Source organism: Pagrus major, chromosome 19 (assembly GCF_040436345.1).
Source record: "Pagrus major chromosome 19, Pma_NU_1.0".
Lineage (NCBI taxonomy): Eukaryota > Metazoa > Chordata > Actinopteri > Spariformes > Sparidae > Pagrus > Pagrus major.
Window position 1 is genome coordinate 7,054,195 of NC_133233.1, and position 20,808 is coordinate 7,075,002.

Genomic DNA, 20,808 nt, shown 5'->3' on the forward strand with positions numbered 1-20,808 from the left:
TTGCTGTTAAACAAGGTGTGCGCTGAGCATGAAAATGATAACTGTGTCAGTAGGAGGATATAGCTTCTATTGTCTTTACTATTTTTGCCATGTGTTCGGTTGGATCATCATTTTTAGGAGAATATCGACAAATAAAAATATTGATTCAATGACTTTTTTATTCCAAAAAAACTGCTGGAAATTACATCCTCACATTTGCTCCCCACAGTTTAATGTACCTTGACAACTGTATATGTGTGTGTGTGTGTGTGAGTATGTGCTAATATGATGACTGCCAGGAATCCTTAATTGCAGCAGAGAGGAGCAGAAAAGTGGTTGATTCCTTATTTCATTATTCGTTTATGAATCTGATGCCAAAAACCAAATAATGCTTTGTTTTTCATACTTTGATTTTATGCTTGGATAAAAAAAAAGGGAAATGAAAAAAGGGCCACAGGCCGAACTTGATTTGATATTTAGTTTGTCTGATTTGTGTGACCCAGAAGTTATTGACTTCTTCGTGTGTTGCACTTAATAAGCGTTCAGCAAATTCACCCACCAACAGTTCAGTATGAAAGAAAGCCTGAATAACCAGAACCACGCAGTGATTGTAAGTCAATGAATCGACACCATGGCTGCACTGGACCCATACGCTAATATAATAAAGACTTATTTGAAATACATGCAGACTTCCACCACACTGCAAAAGACGAGGCTAAAGTTGCTGTCCAATTCACAGCTTCTTATTGGAATTTTCAAGTCCACCTTAAAATTGGCATACCGCCTACAGACGGCATTGTTCAGTCATTTTCAAGCCAGATTTTGACCACTACGGTCGCATTGCAAGTCTTTCTACGCTGTCATCCGCAATATAGATTCAGCTGAAGAAGAAAAACAGTAAATTAACAATAAATAACTAGGTTTTTTATCTATCAACATCTATTCTCTTCCAGTGTCACATACGTTTGGCCACTACACAAACGCTGGCTTAGCATCTGTTGGTATGAGGTCTGAGTACTTCGTCTGCCACTAATCATAAATTGGGTAGCATAATTGCTAAAGTACTAGTCTCTAGCTTTGTCTTGTAATCCCATGGGTGCCTGGCCAATGCTAGCGCTTGAATGCTCCAGAGCGGCGTGTCTTTGCAAGAACGTAGGTGGGTTCCATAATAAGGCGTACACGACGTCCGGGTCACAACAAAAATATCATTGCAAAATTAAGACAGAAGATTTGCATGCGTGTATTTTAATTTCTGAATTCCATTTATAATCACATCAATGAAAATCAGATAAAGAGTCGTTTTTTTCGTTTTCCGATTTTTATTAATAAACAAAAACGGAAAACAAATCTTCCTATTTCTAAATGGTAGTAGGGAAACAGCTTATTTCCCGTTTTCGGTTTTCTAATTTCAAACCGAAAATCTGTTGGCCGCCAAGTACATGAGCCTGTTGGCCATGTATCCATGTAACGGTCACCTTTTTCATCCCATTTAATTTTGCATAAACAATAATGAACTTAAACAAATGCAAACAAATATGCGGGTAGCATTCTGTCAATTTCAGGGGCTAGTCTCTCAAGGGGCAGCTTGATGATGTGCAAGATGAGGGTTACATGATCGATTACATACTGTACAGGAAGAATGTAATCAACTACTCAAGTTAAATTCGTAAAACACTACAATTCACTACACTTAAAATAAAAGTACTTAACGTCCTTTTATATTCAATAATACTTCACTTTGGTATCCCTTTCAACATAAAATGTGAATTTAAAAGTGTGAAAATGAATTGGCCCCACATAACCCATCCCCCACTCTGTAATGAAAAAGGCTCCAAACTTGGAGCAGGCATCGCAAATGAAATTATTCCATCTGTGACTCCTTAATATGGCGAGGAGCTTCAGAAACTTAAGTACTCTTGCCAGCAGGCCTGGCCAGTCATTAGGATGCATCGCATGGCACCGATCTACCTCCTATATTAATCCTCTGACATTCTACAGATTGCTGCAAAACCTGAAATCTGCAAACACCAGCGCAGCAGGCCATGCTGGTCTGACTCCTGCCACCCACACATGACTGTAAGAATGAGAACACAGAGGAGAGTGGAGGAAATGACTAACTTTAAAACAGCTGGATACAATAATTGATCATTCACTTTATGACTTTTACTCTATATTAAATTAGATTTCCGTTCTTTCTTTCTTCACATGAAGAATATTGCCATTGACGTAGAGGAAGTATACCCATGCTTTCTCTCACAATTAAATAAGTGTAGTGCCTTATTCCATTCTTGTTTTCTAAATTCTCTTGATAGTGTGATTATAGAAGGATTCTGTCCAATTTTACTTTTAGTTTACCTGTCAACATGTGTCTAATTAGCTGCAAGACACAAAAGCTCAGATGTATGAAGATGATTTTTAGTCCAGTAAGGGTTGATTCAATTTGATGATCTATAAAGGTGATGTTTATTATATTGTACTATATTGTACATTGTTCAGTCATTTTACCCTCATTCCGGCTGAAATTAGGTAAAGTTTTGTTGTCCAAAAAACATTTCTGGAACCCAAATTGATTTGAAAAGACGTTATTTACAACCTTTTTTAAGACAAAATCTGTGTTACTGCACACCCCGTAAGAAGTGGGTGCATGAGCTCGACCCTGCGTCATGGGTGAATATCAATCAACAACAATCAACTTAAAATTTGCACACATGGAGGCACCTCAAATTCTGCCCACTACACTCCCACAATTCACCACACATGGTCAGCGTGAAACCTTCATGAACATTGACATATTGTTCCATGGGGAGGATGGCAGCGGTGTTCCAAACAAAAGAAAAAGCGTGAGAGGCTGATGGCTGCAGCAGCCTGTGATGGAGTCAGTTCATCAAATAGAAAAGAATTAAACAAAGTGGTCAGACATGGAGGTGGATGCCAAGAAGCGCATTTCTGCAGACCGTATAAACTATGTGGGCAAGGCCACAAACTCAACATCTGGGCAATAAGCACTGTTCAAATCCAAAAGGCAGCATACATGGGTTTCACTCATTTTCACAGTGGATATATGAGAGTGTAGATGTAGGCTGAGGCGGGTGGAGAAGTTGCAACTGCAGCATCTCCAGTGTTTTCTATGTGCCTTTTCCACCTGGCAGCCTGACCATGTGTTTATTGAAGCAATTTTGCAGAACACTTGCTGAAATATGCATGATATATTAAAGGCCTTCTGTTAAAATACATCCGGGCACCGTTATCCACTTGTACAAAGTTATTTGATGCTGTCTCTGATTTTCATAGGTCTAAATGATGGTTAAATGTGGATGGATGGGAGTGAATCAGGATGTCCAAGCAGCCACATGATGCATCCTGGCCTCATGTTGGTATTTCAGCAGCACCATAATGTTCCACAACTGACTGCGACCGAGTGTAGGCATCAAGGCACTTCTCTTCTGCACTGTTAAGGACTGGGAATGTGGAAACAAGCCAGCAGTGGATATAAGCACCACTGTCAGCTGCAGAGCAGACGGTGCCACAATACACCATCTTCTCTTGTCTCCAAAATGTTTGTATGTATGGTCTGTTTTTGTAAATCCCAACTTTTCCGTATGAAATAGAGTATGAACAGTTTTCAAAGGTCTTACAATAGAGGGAGTCACAATTTTTTTGTACATATTGTAAAGCCCTCTGGATGTTGTTAGGACTCCCTTGATGTGTAACACTCCGCCAGGAGTTAGGTCTATTTTTTGCCTGGAACCACTCATGTATCACGAAAAAATAGGCGAGACTCAGAATCTCTAGATAACGTACCTGAGCCGGGCTGCTCACACCGGCTTGTGTTGCTGCTTTAATCTGTTTACATGGATGCTGCTGAAATGAAAAGCAAGATGTTCCACCACGCACACTTGCCACTTATGTGGGATAATATCTCAGCCCTTAAAATGTTCACTGTTTACTGCTTCATGCACTATGAGCTGTACCAACGATCTCAGGCAGAAGTAGGTGGACACGAGGTGTAATAACTTGTGCTACTGTCCGTTATTTATAATTTTATTTATTTTTCGATGTTTGGTTGCTTTTGCTTGCCTAAATATGACACACTTTTAATATAGTGCTATCAATAATCGCACCGTACCAAATATCCCTATAAATTACCATTGAGTTAGATCTGTATGGTTTAATAAAAACAGAACACTATCAGCTTCACAAAGGTTGGAACAGTGGAAGTACACTTGGATTACATTACCTTCTATAGATATACTGTATACTGTATAATCTAATGCAATCCACTCACCCCATATAGACCCTTAATCTAAAATTCATACTGTAATTACTTAAAGTGTATAACTTTGAGTTATTGGTCCTGACATCTTATACATTTTCAAATTGCAACATCAACTGTAACTTGAACCATACATGTCAATCCATATTTCCAATCAATACAGTCCACTTAAAGTACTTAAAGGATATATGCTCGCTTGTATCATTTCAACTATTTGTACTGATTCTCTCCGTGTGCTCCAAGTCTACTCATCTTATTCTCATTCTGCTCCTTATCCCTGTTTCGCTGCTGCAATGATCCAATATCCCCGCAGCAATCAATAAAGTTTCATCTCTCTTATCGAGGTATCAGAGAGGTTTCAGTCCTCCTAGTGGCTGTCTCATACTGAAGGACACACTGTAAGTTCTCAAAAGGTAATATCTGTTCGATCACTTCAGCTTGGAAGGACAAATGAGATGCACCTCTGTCGACACACTATTCCATCACGATGATGTGAAGGATCTATTATTCGCCCCTTTCAAGAGATTAGTCCAGCAGTCTGTATGAATTAGTAGCCTCTTTAATTGCTTTTATTGATGCACACCTTTTCACTGTGGACACTTTGTCCTGTGTCTGCTAATATAAAGCTCATATTCACCAGTACATAACACTGGTACTCTAGTGTTTTTGTTCATCTTCCCTATTTTCTAACATTGTCACTTAAAATGGAACCAACACACCTTGCAGTTATTTTAATCATCACACTTGTTCCATTCGCTGCCAAAGATCCAACAGAGGTGGCAGAAATGTGCTGCTGTTCTTTCACCTTGTCCTGTAACAGATATGTGTCAGACTTCTTCTGGACAGCTGGACACATGCCTCCAAATCCAGTTTTAGTCAAGAGTCTGCTGTGACACTGCAGTACTGATGTGGAGACAGCAGCTAGGTCAAGTCCAAACAAGTCGTGGGTCAGCCAAGTGTCTTTAAGTTCATTTGCAGCTGTTTGTTCAGGGTTTACAGCCTAGCTATGGAGCCTATGTCGGTAGCAGCTGTAGCTGAGGTGTACCTTTGGCCCCTAGCAGTGATGCTGGGCTGTTAAGTGATTCTGATGTATTGATGATTTTGAAGGGATATTTCATGTGACGCACACTGGCCAAAAAAGCATTTCTCCTGTAAACAATCATTTGACACAATTATTATAAAACAGTGAATGCACTTTTCTTAGTGTCACAATTGATCCATTCAGTATGATTCAGTTATTTTATTCCATTTATGTGTGTGGGACAACAGCAGGAAGTCAGCCAGTGGAAGTCTCAAACGACTCAGCTGGAGAACACATTCCTTGAGTAAATAGAATAAATCTACTTCTTCCTGTGATCATCCTGACAACATCATGGTAGGCCCTCAACTCATGGATCTGTTACACAGTTGTGCATGTGTCCCAAGGCCAAAGTTTGATTTTATGGTCATATATTTAAGTTGCTATGATTACATGCATGCTTTTATGTTTTGGGTTTTATCAATGTGCATGATTTTATATATATTTGTGATTTTTATTATTGCTGTTTTTATTGCTCATAGTTTTATGCATGCATTAAGTGTTATTTTACTCCTTGCCTCAATTGTGACAAATAATCCAAAATCACTTGCACCTGTAGAGCTCTGCTTTGATTTATAGACATTGTGGCCAGCCAGTGGGAGATGAGAGCGTGGTCACTGTGGACCAATTGCCGGCTGAGGGGAGGGTTGAAAGAGCCAAAAACACGGAACAAAAGACACTGTGCACAGGTGGAAACGGAGAGACTGAAGAACAGGGAGACAGAAGGAACTGGAGACAGGAGGAGCTGAAGAAGAGGATGGCTGGGGACACGAGACTGACCCTAGAATTCCACTGGTTGCATGTATGTTGCAGAACGGCTCCACTACGGTTTTGCTCTGTGCTCCGTCAACACCAACCAGCTCCGTTTTGAGTGCAGCACGGCGCAGCACTGCCGGACAGCTGGAGTGGCGCGACCAAGGAGTTCCTGTGGTAATTACAGAATCACGTGTGGTCGCAATTATACACGTATGTGTTATAAACACAACAACAAACAGACAAAAGGTTAGTGTTCCCAACCGAAGGATTAGAAGAGGGGAGGACTTGCTTGCATATATCTCTTTTTTGAGTTTTTTTTTTGAGAATTAACCGGATGTTATGTTGTTGTTTCAATGTCTGACTTCCTGTCTGCTCTGTGCTGAATTCGGCTGAATTGATGCGCCGGCATCCTGCAGAACTGGAAGCCTTGAATATCTGCGACAGAGGGGTCCGGACTGCCGGAGCTACAACAGAGTAGATACGTAATGCAGCGAAGCCAGTGGTAGTACTCACATAGACTACAGTGAAACCTATCAGCTCCGCTGCTGTGGTGGATCAGAGACGGACCGAACACGGATCTGGTGGAATTAAGGGGTGAGAGAGAGGAGACTGACACAAGGGGACAATGAAGTCTAGACTTTAGTTCAAATTGACCTCTACCTATTGAAGTAGAGGTTAAACTGCACATCCACAAGGTTGCGTTATCAGTGTTGAAAGCTCGCGCACTGTTTCTGTGCTCAATCTCCACACTTTACCAAAAGTGAATCAAGGTATGCTGTGAAAGCTGCACACAGCTGCATTTGCCAGTTTACAGTACTGACATTGTTTTTATTCCATTCTGAGCACTGGTGTTTATTAAAGTGTTGATATGGCTCTCGTGCTCCTTGTCGACCTAGTGAGCCGCAAACTTCCCATCTCTCGTTTAATCCCTCTGCTGCTGCAGTAATTAATCACATGACCACTGGCGGATAATCATCTGCAAAAGTGACAATGCAATTGGAATGTGATGAAAAGGCATCACGGCTTTTACACAAGCTGCTCTCTCGTTCCGTCTAGTTACAAGAAACACAATGGGTGTTAGCGAGTCAGTCAAGCATCAGTTATCACCGTTGACATTTGTAGATTTGCGCAAATATCAAAGGGGACTTTTGGGGGTTATTTTCAGTTGTGGAGGTAACAGGCATTTTCACCCCCGAGGCAGGGATGCAGAAATAGAGCGTAGATGAATAGACGAGAGTGGACAACCAGGGGGGAACAGTGATAAATGAGCTGACAAATGTTGTTTGTGTAAGATCATGATAGCCGTGAGAGAGCTATAATCCACACTGGCGAGCTGAGCCAGGGGGGCGCATACGCTGGGAAGAAGGAAGGCAGAAAACAGAGGTGTACGTGTGTGTGTATGTGATCAAGAAAGATGGGAAGAGAGAGAAAGCTGGGCACAGAGAGAGGGACAGCTAATCCATATCATCAGCAGTCTGGCTAAAGGACAACAGGCATTCCTTGCACCATGTTGAAACAGGCATCATCACATACACGCAAAAACACATCCGTTTTTAAAAGTGTTTATTGTGGTGCATCATCACCACAACACATTTTACTGAGAGATCATAGCAGGAGACACAGTATTTCTTTCAGGTTCAACTACTGTGTCCATTTATTTTAAGATGCTGCATTATATTTTTCATTACTCTCCTCAGCTGGGGGGCCAGAGAAGGAGTGGATGTTCTCACGTTGCTATAATGAGAAGACTATCAGGATGCTGTGGCCGAGGAGCCCTGAAGGCTATAGCTCAGCCCACCCACCCTGCTGTAATTGTGGAAATATTTTCCCTGCCTCACCCGGCCAACTCAGCATTCGCTAAACCCAATCCAACTACCATTGTCCCATCATGGCTTAGCAACAACTGCAAGCTTGTCAAGCTTTGCTGGAACCGTGCGCATGGGGCTGTTACAAGAGCAATACATGATATAACAAGAGCTGGAGGTTTTTATTTTGTTTATTTCTTTATTGTTTCAAAACCAAAAACACAAGAGATATACTTATATAGGTATTAGCATGCAAGTCCAAGTCAAGTCTCAAGTCTCTGATGGCTGTAATGAGCGTTCTGTTATTTGCTGTATGCCATCAAATCTGCTTAGAACACTGCATAACTGTATCTGAGGAATTCAAAGCATGTACTTTGTTATATCACTCCTTTATCTATTAGCAGACAATATTAGCATTGATCAGTCTTTTGGTACATGATCACTTCAAACAGGCTTATTACATTTCAATATAAAAAAAATCACACAATGAAAGCTTTTGTTTAGAGTTCATAACTGTATTTTGCCTTGTAACATGAACATACTACCTACCTACTTAGCCAGCAGATGGTGGCAGCAGAACGTGGCCTACTGAATAACCTGACCATTTTTACAGTCATGGCAAAGCCAGCACTATGTGAACAAGTGTAGCAAGCAAACTAATCTTTCCAAAATATTCAGCCAACAGCGATTCAATCAAGCAAGCTAACGTTAGATAACTTATTATGTTGAGCTAAACATGTTTGCTAACCATTCATAGATGCTAATGTTAACTTTCACAACTGACTAACTGTCCTATGTGTTTTCAGGTGCCTGATAAAGTTTGATGTGGTCGATTTAGCGTCTTTTGTTTTGATTCCGCAGACATTGCATTCTGTGAGTCTTTTGTTTGGGCCTTGTGTGAAGTCTTTGGAGCCAAAGGTGATGACAAACGGCACGGCAGCTGCCGGCGTGCTCACCGTGGTTGAGCTGTGTTGTTGCTGCAGCATACATCATCATCTGTGGCTGTGCACTTGTGAAACGGGGGGAATGACCGTCAGCTCACCAGACTTAAAACAAAGATTGTTCACAAGTCCCAGATTGCAAGTCTGAGTTTCAAGTCTCTGTGTTTGTGGCGACTCAAGTGCAAGTCCAAGTGCAGAATCAAGTCCCCATCTCTGGTAACTACCTTACTGTCTACATCAGTAAGCAACACCTTGACAAATATTTGATAGATTGCAGTGACATTCAAACTTCCTTGAGGACACTTACTTTGCTGGGACAAAGAAAAAGGACCATTGGACAAAGAAAAAGAAAAAGGACAATCGGAAAAAGAAAAAGGACATCGGACCATTTTTCAAGCAAAAAAAACATGTTTCCCATTAGCTTCCATTACACAACAGTTAACATTAGCATTCAGCCACTTCCTAGCTAACATTACTTTTATAGTTTGATAGTGTTACATGATAGGAGAGGTGTATATTAATTCTAAAATATCAACACACATCTTGGACACATTTTTGTAAGCCTGGAAGTGAAACATACCGGATGTAATCAAACGGTAATGTGAGCTAGGAAGTGGTAGTATGCTAACGTTAGCTAACAGGTTATCAAATATATTATTTTACCTTGAAATATGGGCGGATGTCCCTCCAGATTTACAATATCATTCTCTTTTTAGTTGCTAATAAATCGAGAAGTGGTGAAATGCTAATAATTTGTGGGATTTCCTACATTTATAAGCGACCTGAAACACAGCAGCATAACACTATTCCAGCATTGGAGCTTCCCACAAAGAGCGTGACATCAAAAGAATATGGCCGCTGTGTGAATATGTACCATTGTAAATTATATTATGCAACATGTCAGAATGGAAAGCTTAAATACATGGCAACAGTAACTAAGAGCCAGGCTTAGCAAAGGGTTAGTCTCTCGCTTCTTTCTTCTGTCGGCCTTCCTTTCCTTCCCTTCCAGCTTTTCTCCTTTGACATATGGCTGTGATGGATCCACAGCCTTCCCCCCAACATAACCTTAACAGCCCTAATTAACTACATTATAGTGGTTCAGGCCCCATTCCACACATTTGCATTTCTTGCCAGTGTGAACAGTTTAAGACAATCAATAAATAAGAGGACTACTCTTTCATGCTACCACCCCCCTTGGCGATGGGGTGTCGAGATCTTCTCTATTACACTTAAAATGTGGCATTTAGAAAAGTGAGCGTGCTCACTGTGTCTCTCTGAGCTCAGTGTCTTTGATCTCTGTGGATATTTATAAGCTCAGCAAGAGGTTGTGTTTGGGCAATAACTGAAGAGAAAGACGCATCGTTGGGATCTTAATAAGGTTTCCTACCAATTACAGTTGAAGTAAATCTTCATGGAAATCACTCATTTTGCCTGCTTGCTGGAAGACATTGGGATGTTAAATGGGGAACAGCAGAGACGGTCTGTCTTATTGCAGAAATGGCTCAAGGCATACACACACACACACACACACATAGACACACACACAATATATATATATATATATATATATATAAATACTATGGAATTGGTATTGTGTATTTCTTCCCAGCACTCCTCTTGAGTCTTATCTACTTTGTCAGCTGAAACGGTTTTAGCAGTTCAACCTATCAGCTGCCTCTTTTTAACTCCAAATTGCAAGTTCTTGATAATCCCAAATCCTTTGATCAAAGGTTTGGTTTCATAATACTGATAGATATTCTAGTCTTCTGGACAGGCTAAGTGGTAGCTGTGGGCTTTACATGAGGGTAGTCAGACACATAGCAGGGAGCACAGAGAGATGCTTAGCAGCAAATGAGCACTGATTTGAAGAGAAAGAAGATACTTATTTTGTTAAAGTCATGGTTGTGGTTTGTGGCTGACCTGCCATCATTAGATCAGCCTTGAAATAACAATAACACATAATGTCTGTCAGCTTCACAGCAAGAAAGCTTTGGAATGACCTCTCTTTTGGCCTATATCTTCTCTCTGTGAGTTTGTTTTTTGAAGGGAGGTTGCTTGTAAGCGGTGTGATGTTTAAAGGGTAGTTCCATGATTTGGAGGGATCTAAGGGGATTTGATGTGAAAAGAATGGTCAAAATCTATCAAGCAGAAGTTGAGATATGTTGGCTTTTAGGCCCAGTCCTTTGTAAACAGGGTTTTAGAAAAATAGATATCTCAGTCTGAACAAGTGTTTTTTACACCGCTTTAGAAAAAATCTCCATCCACACAAGACATCTTAAAACACATATCTCACAACCATTTACGTACACTGAGCATGCACATGCCGTTGCAAACAGGAAGCAGATTGTATACTCTGGTCGGTTGCTTGGTTAATACATTGACGTAACAGGTTGTATGTCTGTAAATAACTGTTAAATAACTGTTCCACATGTTGGAATCACCTTATTGCTGGATGGTATTGGACGATTTCATTCACACCAACTCACACAAAATACAAATTTCTACTTTAATACAACAAATAAAAAAAAAACCTGCACTCAGTGACACCACTGTACAATCAGAGTGGACTGAGTGTTTATATAGTTCCATGAGGAAGAAGACTTACGTCATTAATCCCTTTACAGATATTTATTTTCACTCTTGATTCCTCTTACACAGGTCCAAAATACACACACATGCACAAACAGGACTGATATACAGATGCAGTAATAGAGAGGTCTAAGAGCAAGGGGGCTGCCCCGTATGAGGCACCATGAGCAGTGACTTTGCTCAAGGACAACTCAGCAGTACTCATGAGGTGAGCTGGCACCTCTCCGGCTACCAGCCCACACTTTGTATAGGCTGAGCTGGTCTTGGATCGGCAACCCTCCGTGTCTCAAGCCAAGTCCCCATGGACTGAGCTACTGCCACATGGGGAGATGGGAAATGAACCCATGTCCATGGCATCATTATCCACCTTGCCACAGAGCAGTAGAAACAACAACAACTGTAACAGAGTGGTAAATCTTCTCCCTAATAGATCCTGTCATTTAATTTTTCTCCCAGTTAATCTTTGATTTATACCATCTCAATATTTTAAGCTTAATAGTTTGGTAGCAAGACCTTTAGTATTTGGATGAAGTAGCTTGTGAAAAGGTGTGTAAGATTAACATTAGTCCACAGCTTGTACATATATACATACATATATACATATCATATCAAATCAACATTCAGGTAAGTTAAGTAGACCTATCAGGACATCCTTTATATTTGGTCTTTATAGGCGGAAATCATGGAGGTTATAGGGTGGTCTGGTTAGGATGATGATGGTCAGGTTTAGGGAAGAAAAATAAATGAATAAAATTGGTTAGGGTTAGGAAAACATAATTTTTTGGCTTAAAATACCTGTTTAGGTCAACACAAACTCCCAAGGTCTTCTTGAAAATATCCAGTGGTTTCACACTCCCAAATGTTGAAACATAGACTCAAATTGCTGCAGTTAACAATCTGGCAGCTGTCTCGCCTGTAACTCCACCACCTTCCACTCCATCTTCCAATGTGAAAGTGAATTAATGTGAACGTGATACGGCATGATATGTTTGTGGAAATGTCAATACAATGCGTAGCCTATGACGCACAAATGTGAATGTATCTGTGGTTTGCAAAAACATTTACTGCCAACATTTTATCCTGGCGACTGGGCTGAAAGATGTGCCACTTTTTTTATTTACTTAAATAGAACAAAACACATTACTGCATTTTGTTCCGCCCGTCACCTTACAGTTCAATTTTGTGCGTCAGTGCGGCCACAGTATTGGTATTTAGCAGGTGTGTCTTCTTATCTTTTGAACTAGTTTACCAGTAGTAATCACTGTTTCCTCTACATCCATTTAGTATATACATATGTACTTTTGGCTGCACCTTTGGTGTCCCCAGGAATTGCTCTTGGAAAATCTCTCCGTATTGTCCCCAAACAGTGAACTGAAATATCTGTCCCCTAACATAAATCACACAAACCCAACCTGCACCAGGAAAAATCCAAAGATTTTTATGACTCACTGACTTTCCCTCTGTTCATAAGAATTATCGCAACTTTATGGGCATATTGCTGCCATCATCATGCCAAAAGGCCACATCTGTCTCAATCTAAAAATGTAGAGTTAATTTAACAAGTAGCTGCTTCGAAGACAATAAACCCTTGATTTGAACAACCTCGTGAACTTTCCTCTGTCATCAACAGTAGAAACACTTACATTCAAATCATGTTCGTTGATTTATAGATTCAGTATAATGTGAAACCATTTGGTAAATCTGGCAGGAAATCCCCCTGTTATTTGTCTTCAGTCATAGCTGCCTTTTATTTTATCATGTTAGCTTAGTTTTGACAGGATGCAAAATGACTCTGTCCCCGGGGTGATGCACGTGGCAACGTAATGAGCTGCTGAAGTGTTAAGCAGCAGCGACTGAGCATAAGCAGGTAGAAATTAATTCATCAGCTGACAGGTAGGAGCATAGTACAATTAGTTTTATGTCTGGACTGCCCCCCCCTCTGAGGGTTGGTTGCTGAATGTTTATAGCCAAGTCCAAACAGTCCATGTGTAATTTATGCCCTGATGCTGACTCCTATCAGCACCGTGATACCTACTTACCTCCTGGCAAGTAACACAAGCTAATTTAAACAGAGATACGGCATATGTGGTGTCTGCAAATAAATGGGTTGAAAGCCATTAAGAAAACCAGGGGCAACTGGACTGATAAATATGGATGAGCATTGTGATTTGTAAGAAACTACTCCATTATAAGCAAGGAAATCATATGATGACAGTTTTCTTGTGGCGTAGTTTATTAATGTTACATAGTGAAAAAAAAGAAAAACTTAAATTGCTCTGAAATACGTTTTTGTTATAGTTTTCCAAAAAAAGAAAAGTAAAGAACAAAAAGCGAGCTGTATTGATAAGCTGATGTCCAAAGTTTAAGAGTCCAAAATGAATGTGACAAAGGCGGCAAAGTCCAAGGAAGATGCAGGGGACACAGACGAACCAACCAAGAGTAAAGGAAAAACACAGTTAAATACACAAGGGCTATTGAACTAATGAAACACAGGTGTACACAGGAAAAGGGGGGAAAACAGACAAAGACAGGAAGTGGAAAGTGAAACCTGACACATGAGGATATCATCTACAAAATAAAACAGGAAACAACTAACTACAAACCCAAACCATGACAATGTTGGGAAATTGCCAAGACACGAACCACTAACTAACTAATCTATTGACCAGGTGTGATAAACCATTCACGTTTCTTTCTTTACACTGAGTTTGACATTCTAAATCACAGGTTTAGCAAAGAAATACACACAGTTATCTAATTCTAAGTGCTGTATCGATGGCAACTGGACGTGTTTCAGTTCAGTTCACTGAAACACGTCCAGTTGCCTTTGAGAAATACCATGACCTGGATGACTGAGAACCTTCATTAACAGAATACACATGTGGAACCGCTTGTAACCAATTAGAAATCAGAGCTTGAACACTATAAAAAACTGATTCTTTGGCGTGCACAACCAAGTAGGAGGAAGACAAGGACTGGAAAGAAAAGGCAGAGGAGGAGCAACAGGAGAAAGAGGACACAGGGGGTGAGGAGCGGCAAGAAGACAAGTCAGAAGTAATAGGAGAACTGTCACATATGACATCTTTTTGTTGACCATGTTGAGTCTACAGGAGGGTCCTCATTTGAGCTGCTACACTGTAGCAGGTGTCATCCGGACATTTCCAAAGGGGAACGGGTGAGAAATCCTTCCCCCTGTGTGACTTTACAGTATTTAATAAGCATGAGACCTAGACTCGGAACTCTTGCGTTTCAGTTTTGCAGAATTGCAGCGAGAGGAAGAACATCATAAACATAATCACTGCAAACAAAAGCATACAATATAAATATAGTATATATATATATATATATATATATATATATATATATATATATATATATATATATACATATATATATATACATATATATATATAGTATGCTTTTGTTTATATATATATATATACGTGTGCGTGTGTGTGTGCGTGTGTGTGTTTGTTTACAATGCAACCTTAGAAACCTCCTTTAGCCAGTGTGTGCTATCTCAGGCTATAGTTAGGTATAGCTTAGTAATCACACTAAATTAGCCACATTTTTTTAATTCTCATAATGGCAGAAATATGCTATGGTAAAAAAAATCTTGACCGTCAATTTTTTACAAGTACATGTACGCTAACATCCACATCAATTAGGTCATATTTCTGTAAAAAGACAATATCTCAGTACCACAAAAATCTTAGTGCAGCTCTAGGATAAAGACTTTGTCTGCCCCTCTACTCATATATATTTTTTTAAAGTATTTTTTTGGCCTTTATAGATAGAACAGCTGAAGATTTGACAGCAACAGGGATGAGAGAGGGGGGGGGTGAGATGCAGCACAGAGCCCCAGGGCGGGACTCGAACCCAGGGCCGCTACAGCGAGGACAGAGCCTCTGTACATGGGCTCCCCGCTCATTACATTTTTAACTGCTTTGCTGTTGTTTTAGTCGCTGCTTGTCACGCTAAAAATACCAAGGGATACAGATGCCTTTGTCAAGTTTCATCAATCACCTGACCCTGAAAAACAATTTGTCCCCAGTGTCCCCACAGCACACACAGCAGTACCCACAATTTGCTGTTCATTTTTCAGTCTGTTGACAAAAAGGTTCAGAGCCTTTGAGGCTCGTGGTGAGATCTGTGACAACATCAATGCCATCAAAGAGGACAATTCAGAAACAGAGAACAATGTTGAAAACAATACTGATCACGGTGACGAGGAAATCCATACAGTACAGCTGAATGCAAGGATACCTGGTCCTTATCTCCTTGTGAAAACCAGGGTTAATATTTGATCCCACACAGAATGACAGTGGAGCTCACTACAGATGTTTCTCCTTTCATATGACATGTTTGCTGCTGCGTTACCAGAGTGATGCCGCAGCAAGAAAAAGGCAGCAGAGTGCTTGAATCCTGATGATGACAGTAAAATCCTGATGGCAGCAACAATCAGCTGGATAAAATAAAAGTCCCCCCTCCTTTTTTGCCGCACCTTTAGCAGCACCTTTAACTGTGGCAGTGGCGTCCTCTGAAAGGAGAAACATCTGTAGATCAGCAGTAACCAGTGCTCTAGAGGTAAACTGCCACACTGAGCCAATACCACACAGGTGGTTACAGAGATTCCGGTTGGTGCCATATGTTTGTTACTGGTTGGTTGGATGTGGTTTCCCTGATATAAAATATGAAATATTCCTCTGCAAAAGTTCAAACATGACTTAATATTAACCACTTGACTAACTAAGGTATTACCAACCATGATAGCCAGCTGGCAGGAGAACCTCTAGAAACACACACACACACACACACACACACACACACACACACATTTTTAGAAGAAATGCAGATGCAGAGTAAATGGCCTTTGATGCAGGTGAGGCAGGTGACCAGGAGGGGTTAGTTGGAGTGAGATGGGCGACTGTAGGAAAGGGCAGAGGGAACAGATGGAGGAAGCGGAAAAAAAATACTGGTTGTAGGTGAAGGCAGAGGAAAGTAACAGTGAAGGCCAAGTCTAAGCAAGAATCTGGGGACACAAGTACGTAACTAGCAAGAAGTAGCAGATTAATTATTACATCATGTCAAGGAAATTCTTTCCAAGTTCAAAATTAAAATTCACAAATCAATCTGTGTTAGCATGTCTTAGCATTCTAACATTTGCTAATTAGCACGAAACACAGAGTACAGCTGAAGCTGATAGGACTTCAGTTGTACTGAACCTGCAATAGGACTGCAGGTATTGGTCCGAACCAAAGTTTTTGGACAAATTAAAAATTTGGCCTGATGATGGCGCTAGATGAAGAGCACAAAGGTTAAGAAGGGTCTAGCTGCAGCCTTGCAGGCTGTACAAACCAAGTCCCTTACAAACCATGCCTCCTCCAAAACACAGCTACTTGTACACAACAAAAGTATAGACACAAATATTGACATATTTAACCTTTCGGCTACAATATTTATAAACATGAAAATGAGTTATTTGGCCTCGTCTTTGACCCAACCAGCCTGTGAACACTGCACAAACAGTATTTAGCTGTTCAACTTCCTTCACGTGGCCAAAGATATCAATACCAAATTTCATGACATGACAATCTGTTTGATAGTTGTTGAGATGTTATAATAATAAAAAATAACAAACCTTAGAACAACAAACAAGGAAGAAACCACAGGAAGGGCAGCAGAGGAAGCATCTCCTGGATGGAAAGACATACAAGAGCTGTGTGTACACAGTAGGGATGTAACGGTATGAAAATTTCACACCACGGTAATAGTGACCAAAATTATCACGGTTATCGTTAAAATGTCTTCAAAATGTTGAAAAAACACTGATACACTGATAAATTGAAATAATTTCACCAAGATTTATATTTAAATAGATTTATTATATATTAAAAGGCTTAGGGTATAAGCAGCCTGTTTCTGAAATGCGTCCTTTAATGTCTGCGTTACAGAGGTAGAATGAGATGTACTGGCAGTAGCACTCGATTGGCCAGCAGACCCTCTCTGTGAAAAAAAATGAATAGAAAATGTCATTATTAATTATTACTGTCATTGTTACTTAATACTAAGGGTGCAACCAACAGATCACAAAACTCACAATCTAGATCATATCACTTTTGTGAGAAACAGGTTGGATAATCTTTTAGATCAAAACAAAAAGGATTATTGTCAAATTAATTATGAATACTCTATTTTGGCTCTTATCTCTATCTAGACACTTGTTATATTCACCATTTTATATTATTCTTTATATATAGTCTATTCTACAAATAATCCACAAGTATGATATATTTCTGATATTACTTATATATATTGGCAGTCTGTCTCTGTCTGCTTGCTCGTCTGTTGTCAATGGACTCGGTCAATCTGATTGGTCTAATGGCTGCTGAGCCACAGGTAGACACTGCTCCGGTGAACGGAGCTGAGATGAAAGTCAGTCATCTCAGTCAGTTTGCATTCACTAACTCAGTCCACCCAGTACGTGTTTGTCTCAAATCCTCCTCACTGCAGCTCTGCATCAATATCTGGGGAATTATTAGGTCGACTTTAAAAAGTGAAATCTACAATTAATAAGCGGTTCAGATAACGTGCCAAATCACGGATCAACTTCGTTCAGTTATACCACTATCTGGTCAGTTTACATTAGTGACAACAGCAAATTAGACAGAGAAAACTCGACATACACACATCATTCACCTGAGCTTAAGGTTAATTTACCTTGCATTCGCTAAGAGAGCTAACAGTTGTGGGTGATGGTCGTGCAAATGAGTAAGTAAATTGGATGTGTTGCTGCCCCTCGCAACAACTTTCTTCTTGCAGCTCCTGCAGATAGGGCTGCCATCCTCGACCAGCTGTCCCTGAGCATTCTTATAATAACCAAAATACGCCCAGACTTCACGTCCTCCCTCCGCCATGTCTTCTTCACTACATAACAAGCGCACGTTGCACGCTGCGCCTGCGTAACTTGGATTAAGTATCTCGCGAGTTTTCCACACCGTGGTTATTGACCGCGGCGGTTACCATGGTAATTAAAACTTAAACGGTAACCTTCACCGTCGGGAATTTAACCGTGGTTTACTGTGACACCGGTAACCGTTACATCCCTAGTACACAGCAGAGCATGTTTCAGAAGTCCAAGTTCAGTCTGAAGTGGTTCGAGGTCAAATGAAAAGTCAGTCTCACAGTGCTCAGTTTAAATATATTAAGAGAATACCAACCAATACCACACTATACTATTTTAATGGACTCATTAATGGTCATTTAAAGGTATACTGTGCAGGATTTGTCAGTTACTGTTGGTAAACACACTTTAACAGTCGTGCCCCTCCTCCCCAACTCATAGGGACAGGGAGAGAAACAGTGAGCAGCAGTGGCCATGCGAGCTAAAGGGTGAATGAAGGGAGATAGTGGCATTAGCGAGAACATATCAAATAAATAAAGTGGTATTTTCAAACTGTTTCACAGCAGTTCCATTCTAAAGCCTAAATAAACAACCCTTCAGAATGTATTCATGTGCAAGTTTAATCCTGTCCGCTTTTTGCGTCTCTGCTCTGCCTGTGTGTGTGTGTGTGAAGCTTTCGCTGCCCTCAGTCAAACAGTCACACAGACCTGCACCTGATGAAGACAAAGATAGAGTCCCAACCTCGAGTGTTATTGGCTCTCTCACTGTCCAGAGGTTGACGCCCAGAAATGTCAGCAGCAAAACAGTGAGAAAATAAGAAAATGCAGGCAGATCTCTGTGGGTACAGCCACTGCCTCACACCTTTAGTGGGTCACAAGTGATGACTGAGAGGGATTTTTTTTTTTCTTCAAGGAAAATCCTAACCATGCACATGGGCGACTGGTAGGTTTCAGTAACTTAAGAACAGTCTGTTCAACAATGAACTTCATTTATCATTAAGCTATAGCAGCATTTATCCAAAAACACGTTAAGTATAACACAGATCAAAATCTGCTTAATAAATACTTATTTAATAAATACCACAGACAGATGAATACATCTTAAATATTAAATATCTAACAAAAATGAAAAGAAACTCTTTTAATAACTTAAAGCAGGAACTGGCATATTCATGAATGATTTGTGCATCAAAACCATTTTTCATGGAGGGAAATATATGAATCTTGGTATGAAGAGGGGAAACTATGTAGACTAATTAATTTTATTATGAAAGGTTTTCTCATCTAAAATTATGTTCGTCTCCAGTCTGTTCTAGTGCCAGCAGCTGCAACTGAAAGTGTGTATTAGGTTATTGAGACGTTGTGTGCTTCCTGGTTGTGTTATTAATTATTCATGACAGTTTGGCAGAGCCCCAAAAGGCAAAACCGCAGACAATATTGCATTTTTCAATATTTATGGGTCACCAAGTCAAGTCTCCTCAGCTTTTTGCCTTCAAGTCTCAAGTAAGTTGAGTCTCACAGCAGATGAGTCCAAGCCATTCTGACAGCAGAGACAATAACAGGGAAATTACAATATGGAGAAATCAAATGGGAAAAGTAGGTAGATATTGTAAACATTAATGAGGTATATACAGTGCATCTGGAAAGTATTCACAGCACTTCACTTTTTCCACATTTTGTTATGTTGCAAACTTATTCCAAAATGGATTAAATTCATTTTTTTCTCACAACATTCTACACACAATACCCCATAATGACAAAGTGAAAGAAGTTTGCTTCAAATTTTTGCAACTTTATTAAAAATAAAGAACGTAAATATACCATGTACACAAGTATTCACAGCCTTTGCTCAATACTTTATTGAAGCACCTTTGGCACCAATTACAGCCTTCTACACATTACAGTCTTTTTGAGTATGATGCTACAAGCTTGGCACACCTATCTTTGGGCAGTTTCTCCCATTCTTCTCTGCAGAACCTATCAAGCTCCATCAGGTTGGATGGGGAGCGTCGGTGCACAGCCATTTTCAGATCTCTCCAGAGATGTTCAATCGGGTTCAAGTCTGGGCTCTGGCTGGGCCACTCAAGGACATTCACAGAGTTGTCCTGTAGCCACTTCTTTGTTATCTTGGCTGTGTGCTTTGGGTCGTTGTCCTGTTGGAAGATGAACCTACACCCCAGTCTGAGCTCCAGAGCGCTCTGGAGCAGGTTTTCATCAAGGATGTGTCTGTACATTGCTGCAGTCATCTTTCCCTCAATCCTGACTAGTCTCCCAGTTCCTGCCGCTGAAAAACATCCCCACAGCATGATGCTGCCACCACCATGCTTCCCTGTAGGGATGGTATTGGCCAGGTGATGAGCGGTGCCTGGTTTCCTCCAGACATGACGCTTGAGGCAAAGAGTTCAAGCTTTGTTTCATCAGACCAGAGAATTTTGTTTCTCATGGTCTGAGAGTCCTTCAGGTGCCTTTTGGCAAACTCCAGGC